General features: G+C 42.5%; 1 protein-coding gene across 2 annotated transcripts in view; it reads left to right on the top strand.

Moving 5' to 3' along the window:
- KCNIP4 (potassium voltage-gated channel interacting protein 4) overlaps positions 1 to 13,534 on the top strand; it is a 409,866-nt gene that overhangs the window by 220,419 nt on the left and 175,913 nt on the right. The gene's annotated exons all lie outside the window — the stretch shown is intronic.

Here is a 13,534-nt window from a genome sequence, read left to right as displayed (position 1 = left end):
TCAAGCATTACTTTTTCCCTTTCACTCTTCACTCCAGTCTTTTGCACATGTACACACAAAATACAACACTCCAACGCACACACATATGCAAACAGTTGTACCTTCAACAGCCCCAAACTAATTGGTGCTAGGGCCACACTTGAACTCAGAAAATGACTGGATTTCTACATTTAACACAGTGGTAATCATCTCCTTGCAGCCCTTTCTTCTCTTAATCCCCCACCCCACCAATATTACTTTCTAAGGTCTCCTTAGATCTCTCTCACCACACTTGCTCTGGCACAATTGACTCCTTTTGCTCCTTGAATCCCTTGCTCTGTCCCTCTCTCTGAACATCTCTCTTCCCTTAATGGCTCATTCACTTTGTCACTTCCACTATCACATTTCTATGGATAAATCCCAGATTTTTATCTCTAGCTGTGGCCTCTCACCCAAAGTCTAACTTTGTATTTGTTAAGTCATGAACTCAGCAACTCTACTTACATTCCTGTATGGGTTACTCAAACAGAACTCTATCAAAATGTTAGTTATCTGCACCTCCCTATGTGTTCCTGTTCCCAGTTTCACTCACACATGCCCTGGAGTGGCTGTCTGGACCCTCAAAAGGACTATAGACCAGTGAGTGGGTCTCCATTGCTCTTTAGGTAACCTGTTTCATAGGTGTAACTGGTTGATGCGGGGGCATTTGCCTGACGAGGTGGGTCAGCAAGTTGCCCTTTTTGAAGTTTGAAATCCACAGGTGGGTAGATGCCGTGGTCAAGATCACCGAAAGGTGAAGGACCTCAAGGGCAGCGCTCTTAAGCAGAAGTCTGCAAACTACTGTTGTGGGCCACTCAGAGATGCCTTCTTTCTGGCCCTCCCTACGTCTTGGTTATTCAGTTCCTTTATCAAATGCATTAGTTACCTTTGCACCCTTTCAGTATATTTCTACTACTTTTTTTATTGTTTCACTAGTCAGAGACAGTAAAATGTTGACAAACCAATCCCTATGTTTCAGAAACAACTCAGATCACCTTTGATGCCTCCAGTCCTTGGTCTCTGCTTCCCCCTCTTCAGCCAGGCTCACCTCTGCATCTTTGCTACTGTTTGTGCCCATCCCTCTCTGCCCACTGGCTTGACCTCTGGCTAAGACTCTTGCAGTAGCCTACTCACTGGCCTTCCTGTCTCTGGTTTCTTTCCTCTTTTTTTCATTGTGCTCCTCTGCTGTGGTCATATCACTCCACTGCCCAGAAACATTTATTAGATCCTCAGCATTCAACTTCCTTATAGATACCTGTAGCTCTTCATTGCCTGCCCTCCCCCCAGTTCCCAGTCTGATGAGTTCTCTCTTGAACCCACTGTGCTAAAGTTGAAGTTACTTGCTTATCTCTGATATGACCATTGCTGGGCCAATTCATGTGATTACAAATGCCCATGTGAGGAAAGAACCTTGTCATATGCTATTCATTCATCCACTCATTCATTCATTTTAACAAATAGTTATGAAATGCCTCTAATTGTACATCACTATTCTACTTACTGGAGATTATATGACAAATAAGATTAGTAATGGGCCTTACTAGGAGTCTTGTATAGAAGTGGAAAGAGGAAATGAATGGACCAAAAAACATGTAAAGAAAGTTAAGTTCAGGAGAGAGTAATGAGTATTATGAAGAAAATAAAACAGCAGTTTGATAGACTAATGGGCAGTGGTGCCAGGAGACACAGACTATCTCTGACAGGCGGACCAAGGAAGCCCTCCCCAAGAAGAGAGCACTGGAGCCTAAAACTGAGTGCTGAGAATAAGCCAGAAATAAACAGGAAACAATTTTAATGGAAAGAGCATGCCACACAGAAGAATTGAGAAGCACAAATTATTTAGGCAAGAATATTCTCAGTTTACTCAAAGAACTGAAAGACCATGTGAGGCAACAACTATGGTTTTGAAGGCAGTGCAGGGGCGGGTTAGAGACTGAAAGTGGTCTCAGCTGAGATCGAAGAGAGGCCAATAATTGGTGAAGAGTTTGAATGTTATCCCCAATGTGATAGACAATTACTGGAAAGCCAGAATCAGGGAAGTTATATGAAAAATATAGTCTTTTATCTATGATGATGAATATAAGCGAGTTGAAGGTTAACACTGTGTAAAAACAGACTGCAGGGTTGTGAGAGTGAAAGCAGGAAAATCAGATGGGCATGTGGTTCGTGGAGACTTGGGTCAAGGAGGGCTATGTTAGCAGAGTTAGTGACAGTCAGAGAGAGGGGAAATTTTCAAGGCGGAGCCCATTGGATTAGATTGGATTAAAGGGGCCGCACATATTTCAACATGCAGTAGACACCTAAGACATTTTAAAAGACTCATTGAAGGAATGATTAAACCACTGTTCATGGCCAAACCCAAACTTCATGAAGCCTTTCTGAAGGACCTACTTCCCTGCTCCTGTCCCTCCTCTGAGCTCCTACTGACTTGAAACACACTTTCTCATGGACACTTAAATTCTCCCTTGGATTTAGTGACTTGCAGGCATTCCTTCCTTATCTCCCCTTCTGGGCAGTAAACTTCTTCATGGTGTGTATCCTCCACAGCCCTTGCCTATTTGTCATGGCACAAAATCAGTGTCAACTTTCCTGATGAATGCATGAAGCAATGCACAAATAAAGTGAGGTGGAGAGTATGAGAAGGACTCAGTCCTCGGATAAAAACTGATGACTGAGCTACAGCATCTGAAATCGGAGGATCTTCCCAGATGGACTGAACAATTTCACAGCTCAGTTGGCTCAGGCTCTGCCTTGCTTGGAAACCCAGGACTAAACGAGTGACTAAGAGTGGCTGTGTTTCAAAGAGCCAAGCCCTCCCTGGCCTGATAGCTCAGTTCATTAGAGCACTGTCCTGATACACCAGGGTTGTAGGGTTGAGTCCTGGTCAGGACTCATCTATGAGTAAACCAAAGAATTCATAGATTGGTGGGACAACAAATTGATGTCTCTTTCTCTTTCTTTAAGATCAATAAATAAAAAATTAAAATGTAGAACCAAACCCTGGAGGCAAAATGAGGCTGGCTTTGTGAGTGCAACCAGATTCTCATGGTTCACATATGGGGAAGGGGGTTAAGTCCCTGAACCATTTTGAATTGCAGTCTCTTCATTTATCAAATGTGTGTAACATTAGAAATACTTCCGAGATGGATTGTGAGGAAATAGTAATAATTACTCTTGCAAATAGAGCACTTGCTTTGTGTTCTGTGGTACCTTGAAAGCTTTAGCTGCATGGTGTACTAAGCCCTTTATTGCCCCTGACGAGAAGAGGTACCCACTTTTATTATCCTCATTTCATAAAGTGCCAATGTAATGCACTTAACCATAGCACTCGACACAGAAAAGCATTCTGTATGTCCTTGGGAAGGAAAAAAACCCCAAAACTAATGTGGAGCCAGAACACCTGGTTCTAAAACCCAGTTTCGCTGCTGTTTTTGACCTCAGATAAAGCAAACTCTCATAACCTCAATTTTCTCGTTTTCAAAATGAACTGATATAAAAACAATAAGTGAAACCGAGCCTGCAGAAGTGCAAACACACCTAAAATTATGACAAAATCCTGGATAAATGTAGATGTTTGCCAAGTGTTCGAGTTGATTTTTTTTAACTCAAGTGTGTTAGACACCAGCCCCTTTAAGTGCAGCATTCTTAGGAGAAAGCCGTTCATTTCCACAGTTTTGTTACTTCTGTGGAGAGTCCTTCTGAAAATTATGCCCTGTGACTTTTTCGGGTTCAAAGCATTAGCAGCTTTAACTAAAAATGAAAACCCTGGTAGCTGAAGATCTTAGTTCATTTCTGGTGTTATTCATCCTCGAACGTCTGGGCCAGTTAATGAGAATGTTGCATGCGAGTGTATTTTCACTGCGTAAGAAGCACCTGCTGTTTCATCAACTTTTGTGATCTTCCTGGAAATTCTGTACAGAGGAGCACAATCCCAGTCTGTCTGCTCCAGGGTTCTAGCTTCCATCACTCCACATTCAGGGCTGGGTCCACAGTACACTCTGTTTCTGTATCTAACTGCCTTTGACCGCTAAACTGAAAGTTTAGTGTCCCTCACTTTCCTCATTAGCCTATAGCTTCTAAATTGTTTGGTGTTCCCTTTTAATATTTTAAAATGTGCTTTCTTCAGAGTTCTTTCCTAGTAAAAATTGGAAGTTCAGAGACAAAAGAGCTCATTAGAGCCGCCCTTTCCTTTTCAAAGACAAGGTCCTTTTTCTGTATATTAAACACAAATGCGTTTATGCAAATACATTGTAAGTGGTTTGCTCCTGATGAAGTAGATTCTATCCCTGTGGGTTTCAGTTTAGGGTTAGCCTTTTTTTTTCTTATCTAAAGGAGTTTTTATTGTTAAATGTAAGTTATGTATCACAACCATGTGGTGGGCTGAATAATGCAACTCCCTGTTGGGAACCACCCTGCCTGGTATCAGAAGCTGTAACCCCCACCTAGGCTAAGGCTAAGGGAACGCCCTTGGAACCATAAGCCAGCAAAGAGACAAGAGCTTATCTCACTGGCAGGAACGCTGCTTCTGCTGCTTTATTCATGACTGAACCCCAAAGCTTGGTCGGTTAGCCAAAGATGGGTAAGATTCCCCAAGGGGGGAATGATCCAAGACAGGCACGATCACGTGGGAGGCCCCCAAAAGAAGGACTTTGGGGGCTACAGCAAAAGGGGGTGATGGACCCTCACTCCTCAGCTTTAATATAGCCTGAGTTCTCATCGTCTGGGAGAAAATCTCTTTATCTCTTGGTTGCCTTAGTTCCCTTGCTCCACCTAAGCCTGAAACAATGACAGGGTGGTGCAGCTCTGCTGAAAAGGGCGGATTCCTCGTGTGATCAGGCCTAAGAAAGAACATGTAAATTACTGTGAAACCTTCTTTGTTTAAAATGCTCTCAGTTGAATGAGAAGGGTCCAAGGAGGAAGTTAGTTTGTTCCTCAAAGTCTTACAGCTCTTTGACCCTGACTAAAAATAGACCCGCAGAGTTCCTTGTTATCTATTGTCCCTTATTTCCTCGTAATGAGTAATGTACTTTACCTGAATTATTATGCAAAATGAGCCCAATAAAAGCAGGTTTGGATGGTAAATCGGGGCGCTCCCCACTAGAGGGGGTGGCCATTCCATCCCTACTTCTCCACAGAAACTAGTCTGTCTCTGTGCATGTTTTTTCTCGTCTTTCGACGAGCCATCCGCAGCGTTCCGTGATCATTGCTGGCCGGTGACCCACGCATCAACTCCCCCCGCAAAAAAAATCAAATCCACATCCTAAGCTCCGGAACCCATGGGAATGCAGGGTTACATGGAAAGGGCGAGTAAGCTTGCAGATGAAATTAAGGTTGCCAATCAGCTGACCTTAAAGTAAGAAGGCTATCCTGGATGATCCAGGCAGACCTGATACAATCACAAAGATAAGTGAAAGAGAGAGGCAGACGAGTTGGGTTCAGAACAATGATGCCTGAGAAAGGCTCAGCTGGCCACTGTTGGCCCTGGGGATGGAGGTGGCCACTTGCCAAGGAATGTGGGCATGTTCTAGAGCCGGAAAAGGCAAGAAAACGCATTCTTCCCTAAGTCTCCTAAAGGAACACAGCCCTTCCAATCCCATGGGGACCTATTTCAGACACCTCCTGAGCTGTAAGATAATAAATGCTTGTGGTTTTAAGCACTTTATACTAACCTGTTACATCAGCAATGGGAAACTGATACAGCATTTCAATAATGAGTGCAATGATAGAAAACAAGTGATCCCCAGCAGGAGTCAATCAGGCTAAAACATCAATGGACTATATATTCTGGGAAACATGTAATTCTCAAAAATCATTCCCTTTCTAGCTCTTTGGTCCTCTCTTTTTGGAGATCAGAAGAAATTATCCCTGTGATAATTATGTGTGTGTATGTATTTTAAAATTGAGGATCATTTAAACTTAAAAATAATTCTGGAGTCTGGTGCCCAAGAAAAGAGAAAGGAAAGAGAAAGAAAGAGAGAGAGAGAACAAATAAACAAGGGGGCTTTAGAAGTGTTTTCAGAGAAGCATCTTGAGAAGTCTACAAATATTCTTTCCATATAGCCCCTACAACTCTGTACACAAAACATGATCCAGATAATCATTCAGACTCTTTGGAGATTTGGAATGCACTTAAGTCTAGACCTGTTGAGCTCTCATCCCCAAAGCGCCACTGTGAGACAGGAAGTGGGCCACTGCAGCTCTGAAAATACCAGGGGCCCTCTGTGGGAACCCTGTGTCTAAGAACTAAGGGAACCAAGCAGGTGACGTGATCTATCTATGGCAGCTGGATCCCATCCCAAACAAGCAGGAAGGTGTCACAGGGCCTAGGCACAGACATTGAAGGCAGGGCCCTATACCCAGCTCTATAGCTAGTGCCCCATCCATGAAAATGCAATTTATTGTGCTTTTAAAACCACCTGCTCCATTTCTAAGGTCCTGTGACGCTACTGCTGAGAAAAATGGAGCCGAAGAGCTATTTTGCATGTCTAGTTAAAAGAACCCCAGAGGCTGATGGACCAGGGAGGTGGGACTAATTCAGGGAGAAATAACCACTTGCTCATCTGCTTCCTGTAGCCGTGTCAAATCCGGCTTTAGATACCATTTCTCTGGCAGTCACTGAGAATCCCACAGGCAGAAAACAGGCTGAATTCTGCTTCGTATTATTGAATCCGTCACTAGTGGATGGCACAAAGGATTGCCTGTCTCTTCTCCCTCTCATTTCTCCCTCTCCCTTTTCTTCCTCTCTTCTCTCCTTCCTGCAACTTTCCTGCTTCCTCTCACTTCTCTCCAGAGCCTCTCCCTCACCTTATCTCATTTCTTGACCTTGATCCAAGAAAGAACTTGTTACTTTCATTTACATATCAGTAGAAGTTAAAGCCACACTGAATGCTACCTTCTGAGATACAATTTACATTTTAAATATTGTTTCTCTTTGTTTAATATTGTTTCTCTTGTAAAAACAATACAAGACAAAAATACTGATTTTTACATATACACCACCCCCAGGCAGGTAAAAAGATTGACTCTTGAGCAAGAATTCTGGAGGTAAATTCCAACTCTGAGATCTAGCATGTAATTGTCTAGGAGGAAAAACATTTTCTCTTCCCTTTTATGTTCAGTAACTTGGGCCTGAAAATTAGACTAACAAAAGTCAGGTTAACAGGAGAAAATAATATACATATATATATATATATATATATATATATACATATATATATATATATATATATATATAAGGTCTGTCCAGAAAAAGCCCAGCCATTGTTAATGTAACAAGAATGGTTTGTGCAACATCAGTATAAACCTGGCAACCAAGGAGAGTGGACTAGAATGCAGATGCATGAACAATGACAACCTCACTGTACTAGTCAGTGGGGGCAGTAGATGCTGTTGAGTGAACATGTGTACCGTGTGGTCATTGCATTCAAAATGACTGAGCAAATTGATAAACAAATCTGTATTGAATTTTGTGTTAAGCTTGCACATTCCTCTGCGGAAACTATTTGGATGCTTCAGAAGGCCACGGCTATGAGCAGGTGGTGATTGGCAGCTTCATCATGACAGCATGCTTGCTCAGGCATCACGTCTCGTGCAGAGTTTTTTGGTGAAACATCAAATCACCCAGGGGACTCAGCCCTTCTACAACCCAGACTTGGCCCCCAGCAACTTCTGGCTTTTCCCAAAACTAAAATCACTTTTGAAAGGGAAGAGATTTCAAACCATCAATAAGATTCAGGATAATACAATGGGGCAGCTGATGGTGATTGGGAGAACTGTGTGGGGTCCCAAGGTGCCTACTTTGAAGAAGACTGTGGCATCATTGTCCTATATACAATGTTTATTGTACCTTGTATCTTCTGCAATAAATGTCTCTACTTTCATATTACATGGCTGGATACCTCCTGGAGAGATCTTATACAATTTTATTAATATTTCTGTATATTGAAGTTCACAGAAAAGAAGTGAAATCCAAAGAACTCTGGGGCTTATATAGCATTTTAACAAAAGAAAGGGAGTCTGAGTTTCGAGCGAGGATAAGTTGCAGGGAAGTGACTAGGAAATATATGAGGGCACCTAATGGAAGATAAGTGTTGTTTTGGTTAAGGGTGTTTATGCAGACTTATTTTGTGCTGGCTCTCCCTCTCTGCTGATAAGAGTTGCCAGTCTCTGCTTCCTGGCACTGGGCGAGGGGTTGGGGAGGCAGCTTCACAAAGGGGAATTTATGCTCTGCTTTTAGTTAGATAAAAAGAGAGCAGAGAACTCTTCCCATGCCTGCCGATTTTCAATTGCTTTCAGCTCAACATAATCCTTATGCCCAAATGGAATATTTTGGAGTGGCCCGTTCTGATCCTTTTCCACAATGTTGTGCAAGTTACTTAAGCTTTTGCATTTCAGTGCCTTTGTCTGTAAAAGGGATTAAAAATACTACTTAGCCTTTCGGGAAGCTGTGATGATTCAATGAGATCATTTATGGAATGCATACAATACACTGTCTATCACATAGCACCAGCTTAAAATGATTGTAAACCTAATTATAATATAATAAAGAAAATGATAGTCATTAATATTATTATCCTTCATAATCACTGCCCTAAGGGCAGCTCAGTGCAGTGGTATGTGGCAGACACTTTTATAGAGAGGGCACATGAAAAGGGCCGTGACAGGAGACCCAAAAACGTTTCTCAAGTTCAGTTGGGGAACCCAAGAATCCAGTCTGTTTAGACTAGAAAGGTCAGGAAAAGGAAATTGCAGCAGGAAAAAAAAATCATAACTCATAGGAAAAGATTATGTCCTTATGAAACTTTTCTAGCTGTATTTCCAAATAATCGACTGCTAGTTTATATTAAGTTTATATACCACACATGCTTTGATCGTGAAAATACACAAGAACTCTTTTCAAGATACATCACGGGCAGTTTTGCTGGAAGTTTCTTGAAGTGGAAGGTGTTCTCCCGCCATCACCAGCACTTCGTGGATGCAACAGGGCACTCCAACCAGAAAAGGAAGTCTTAATTGTTTAATGGACGGCCATATGCATATTTTAAAGAGGTCCAATGCATTTGCTAATCTTTCAGAAGGAGCCCCAAGCTAAGTGAGATGGCTTGAATCCTGTTGCATTTGAGTGGAAAGCTTGTCTGCTGAATATTTAGGGATCTTTCCAGATCGTTGAACGACCCCAAGACAGAAGGATATGATATAGTTTAGGGGAGAAGTAAGGGTTGGCCGTAGAATAGAGGGCCCCAGAAGGGGAGAAAACCCTAAAATGAGCAGAGACACTAAGCATCACACACCACCCTTGTCCACATTACCTGCTCGATCCTCTTCTCATTTATTTTTCAAAACCTAGATGAGACTTCTCTTTTCAATGGAATCTTCTAGATGATGCCAGCCACATTGATGTCTTGCTTCTCGTAACTCCAATTGACTGAAAGGAGAAAATGTTTCTTTTAGAAATTATTTTTTTAATTTCTTAATGTGTCATTCTGATGTCCCCTGTAGTTAATAATTCAGAAGCAATGAAGAACTATGAGACTCAGGCCAACATTGTTCTCTTGCCAGACCCTTTGATTGAAAAGTCAGTTCTCTTCTTTGTACCTCTTTTAAGCATCAGTCAGATAAAAAGATTGGATTATTTAATCTTTAAATGATCTCTAAAGGTTTATATAAATATAAACTAGTAATCTTAAATTGAAATTTGACAACTAGTTTCTATACTCATTGTTTTTCTGTCTGTATTTTTGAAAGACAATATGTAGGTCGGTAAATTCAGGTAACTTTAACAATTTTTTTAAACTTTATTAGTGAATATGTGTCAAGATTTTAAAATAGTGCCTGGCATTCATATGTTCTCCCTAAATGTGAGTAGCTATTATTTTGGGAGTAAATCAGGTATAAACCCTGGTTGCACCCCTTATTGAATGTGACTTTGTAAAAGTAACTTAATCTCAATGACCTTCAGTTTTTAATTATTTATTATTATTACTGTTCTGAAATAGGGATAATAACACACAACTCTGGTGTGGAGCAGCAGTAAATGAGTTTATACATGTAAAGTACATAGCATGGCTTAGAGTTACGTGGGAGGGAAATGCTAGCTTATCCTGAAAGATAAAACTTTGCTGGACACGTCTTACAATGTAAAGAAAGGTGTGGTCTTGGGAAGGAGGAGAAAAAGCAGGTCATACTTTAATGCAGCAAACGGAGCTGAAGCTTGCATGTTCCTGCAACAAAATGACAGAACTGTAATCTGGATTTTTTTTTTCTGTAATATGCAGCCTTCTTTTCTGAAATGTCCCTAGGAAAACACTGTTCCCCAGGCCTCTCCGATTTCCTTAAATTTGTCAGAAACTCTTTGATGACACTATTAACTTACAAAATTCATGCAAAAAAGCTCTGGTATCCTTTGAGAGCCAGGAGGCCCTAGAAATGGAGGCAACGGGAAGAGCTCAAAACAGTCGTGGTACAGGGAACTGGACAGATCGGGAAAGGCTGAGCCGCCAAGACCTCAGCTGCTGGGTCCTACACGAATGCCAAAGTTGTCCCGAAGGGAAGTCCTGCCTAGAACCAACCAAATTTTATCTGTGGGTATTTATGTGAGAATTATTGGGATTTCTTTCCTGGAAAATAGGTGTGGCAATTTTAAAACACTTAGTTTAACTCTGTAAATCAAGAGATTAGTTGAAAAATATTTGCCGAAATCTTCTGAGGGGTATTAAAGGGAAGAATGAATTTGGGAATTAGACAGAGGAATGTTTGAATTCAAGAACTATTCCATGCTAGTGTGTGACCTTGGACAAGTCACTTCATTCCATACCTTAGTTTTGTTTTTTGTTTTGTTTTTTTTTTTAACAATAAGGTGGTATTACAGTTGACTTGACCTAATTAATTCCTGTAGTTTTCTTTTTAAACCTTGACTTTCTATAGCTTTACGTTGTCAGGAATTTCAGAGAAATGTTACTTAAGGCGTATTTTCTGATCAACTGCTGAGAACTGTGTCCCCTTCACTTGTTTGCTGACACAAATGTAAACAACATGATTAGATGGGCAAGCGGTTGGGCCGATTGATAGAAAGGCATCTTCCTTAAACATATCATAGGAAATGAAATGCACCATTGTAAGGGCCAGATCGGTGGCTTGAGTGTACTCCTGGGGCCCAGGGAAGAAGAACTGCCTATAGGTGGGATCGATGAGGAAGTCTTCATGGGGGAGAGATAAGAACTAGCCCCAGGAGCAAGGAGGAGCATCAGGGCCAGTGTAGCACAGTCACTGTCACAAGCGTGTGTTTGCAATATAGTCTTTCCTATAAGTCAGCCTTCAGTCCCCACTTAGGTCATCAGAGCTGGGCCTTAAGACCCAAAAGCGCTGAGTTGCCTGCGCCCAGTCCTACAGGTGACACGGGCACTGAGAAATAACAGGGATCCAACAGAGGTTACTATGCTAGTCACTCGGACTTTATTAATGCAGCTTCACTCAGCTTTTATTAATGCAGATTCACTCCAAATCCATGGTAACTGAATAACAATACTAATCACTCAGAAACAATCAGTATCAACAACACGCAAGAGAACTGGGGGATGATGAACCCGAGTCCCAGAGTGTTGGTCTGCAGGTCTGGGAAATAGCATGGCAGGCAAGGGAACTGTAAGCATCTTACAAGGAAGGATCTCTGGAGCCAGGTGGGCAGCATGGCAGATGGAGTCCTCAGTCCAGCAGGGATGAGGCTCCAGAGGCCAATGTCAAGGGAGATCAGCGTGGCACTGAGCAGCACCCTGGTGTGTGGAGCTCAGCCATCTCAGCAGTGGTCTGAAGCCTGCCTCAGTTATAACCCTTGAGAGTGGTGCCCTCCACCCTTCTGGGTCTTTTGATAGGTAAGTGCCTTGGCACCCATGATGGCAAGCGGGGAATTTCCCCAGGAGCCTATCTGTGAGTGGTCTTGCTCTGCTGACACTGTCCTGGTCATGCATGTAGATATCTTAGGTGTGTCTCCTTACCAGATGTGTCTAGTGTGACTTAGGTCATTTCCTTCTTAACCCAAAATGCCATGGCTGACTGGCAGCCACCTTGGTTGATATGAGTGACTAACCCAAAGCTTGTGTGTGATGTACAACTTCTAAGAATGACGAAAGCCTCCATTGGTGATGGGGACCTCCTCCTGAAAGTCTTTTTCCTGTTACTACCACCCACCTTTCTCCAAGGGGAGCTGGATTTCCCTTCTCGTGTTCCCAGTCTTCCCTGTAGAGGCGTGTCTTCAAGAGCTGGTGCATGGATTGACCGCATTCAATTTTACGCCTGCCTCTGTTAACCTGCAAGTCTCCGAGGCGTAGGTTTGGGCATCATTTGCTATTTCATCATTTTGGACCATTCTTATCTCATAGTAGTAGCTTAATAAATGTTAATGAAGAACTGAATGGATGAGTAGATACTTATTTTCTACTAAGTGCCATGCCCCCAGCTTTGGCAAGTAAATTAACTTCTCTGTTCTTCCGTTTCTTTTATAAAATGAGCTGTGGGGGTGAGTTAATTGTCGTTAAATCACTATAATACTGACGGGCACATAGTCAATTCTCAGTAAATACTTATTATTATGAACACATTGAATTCCCAGGATTCCCGTTAAGTGGAGAAATTTAAAGAAAGCATTAAAGCACAATAGTATAATTGCATCTTCACAGAATAAAAACTGTTTTCAGAGAGGGTGTCTTGCAGAAAATTACACAAGAAGAAAATTTTAAAAAATAAACAAAAAAGAAACACCCCTTCCCTGGGTCCAAGATATTCCTCAGAAGCCCCATGTTTGTCAGTTTCAGGGGCTAACAGCATGCAAGGTGCCCGTGTGCACCCTAACTCTCTTCAGCACTTCTGTGGGGCTGGGCTTCAGAAGAGTGGAGGTCACAGGCAGCATGGTGAAGCCAGCGTGGTCCTGGGCACAGCCCAGAGTCCATCCCATGCCTGAGCTGCTTGCCTAGTTTGGTGTCAAATACCCCATGGGATCCTTTGGGACAGCACAGCCCACGCCTCCCTGATGAGAGTCACCTAGTTTCTGGTTTCAAGAACACAAACTCCCTGATCTTCTGAATCAGACTCCTGAGTGTTTTCAACAAGCGCCTGGGGTGATTTTTATCAGCAGGGAAGTTTGTGAAACTTCGCTTTGGAGACAGGCTGAAGCAAGACTTCAAAGGACGCTAGTGGTCCTCACCTCTCAGGGGGCAGTTCCTTAACATCAGTGTTCTTACAAGGGTTCTCCTCTGCCCCACCCTCCATCCATGTGTGTTTGTAAACATAAGGACTAAATCAATTCCCCATGTGTCAGCCCGCACCAGAACAGTCCCAGGGGAGTAGCAGGTGGGGGGCGTTGTGGATGCTGTTCCGTGACAAAAGAGGCTGAATCTCGGAATTTTTGCTTCTGCACTTTTCTCCCTAAAGCTGACTATTGGCTTCCCCGGGGGGCTTTTGGAAAGGGGCTATAGTCACCAGTCACTGAAATGGATGTTTTCCTAGCATCCCAAGAGGAGGGCTG

This window comes from Phyllostomus hastatus, unplaced genomic scaffold, assembly GCF_019186645.2.
Source record: "Phyllostomus hastatus isolate PE091 unplaced genomic scaffold, TTU_PhHast_1.1 phas_contig_196, whole genome shotgun sequence".
Lineage (NCBI taxonomy): Eukaryota > Metazoa > Chordata > Mammalia > Chiroptera > Phyllostomidae > Phyllostomus > Phyllostomus hastatus.
Note: the sequence above shows the minus strand (reverse complement) of the source record. Positions and strands in the feature narration are given on the sequence as shown.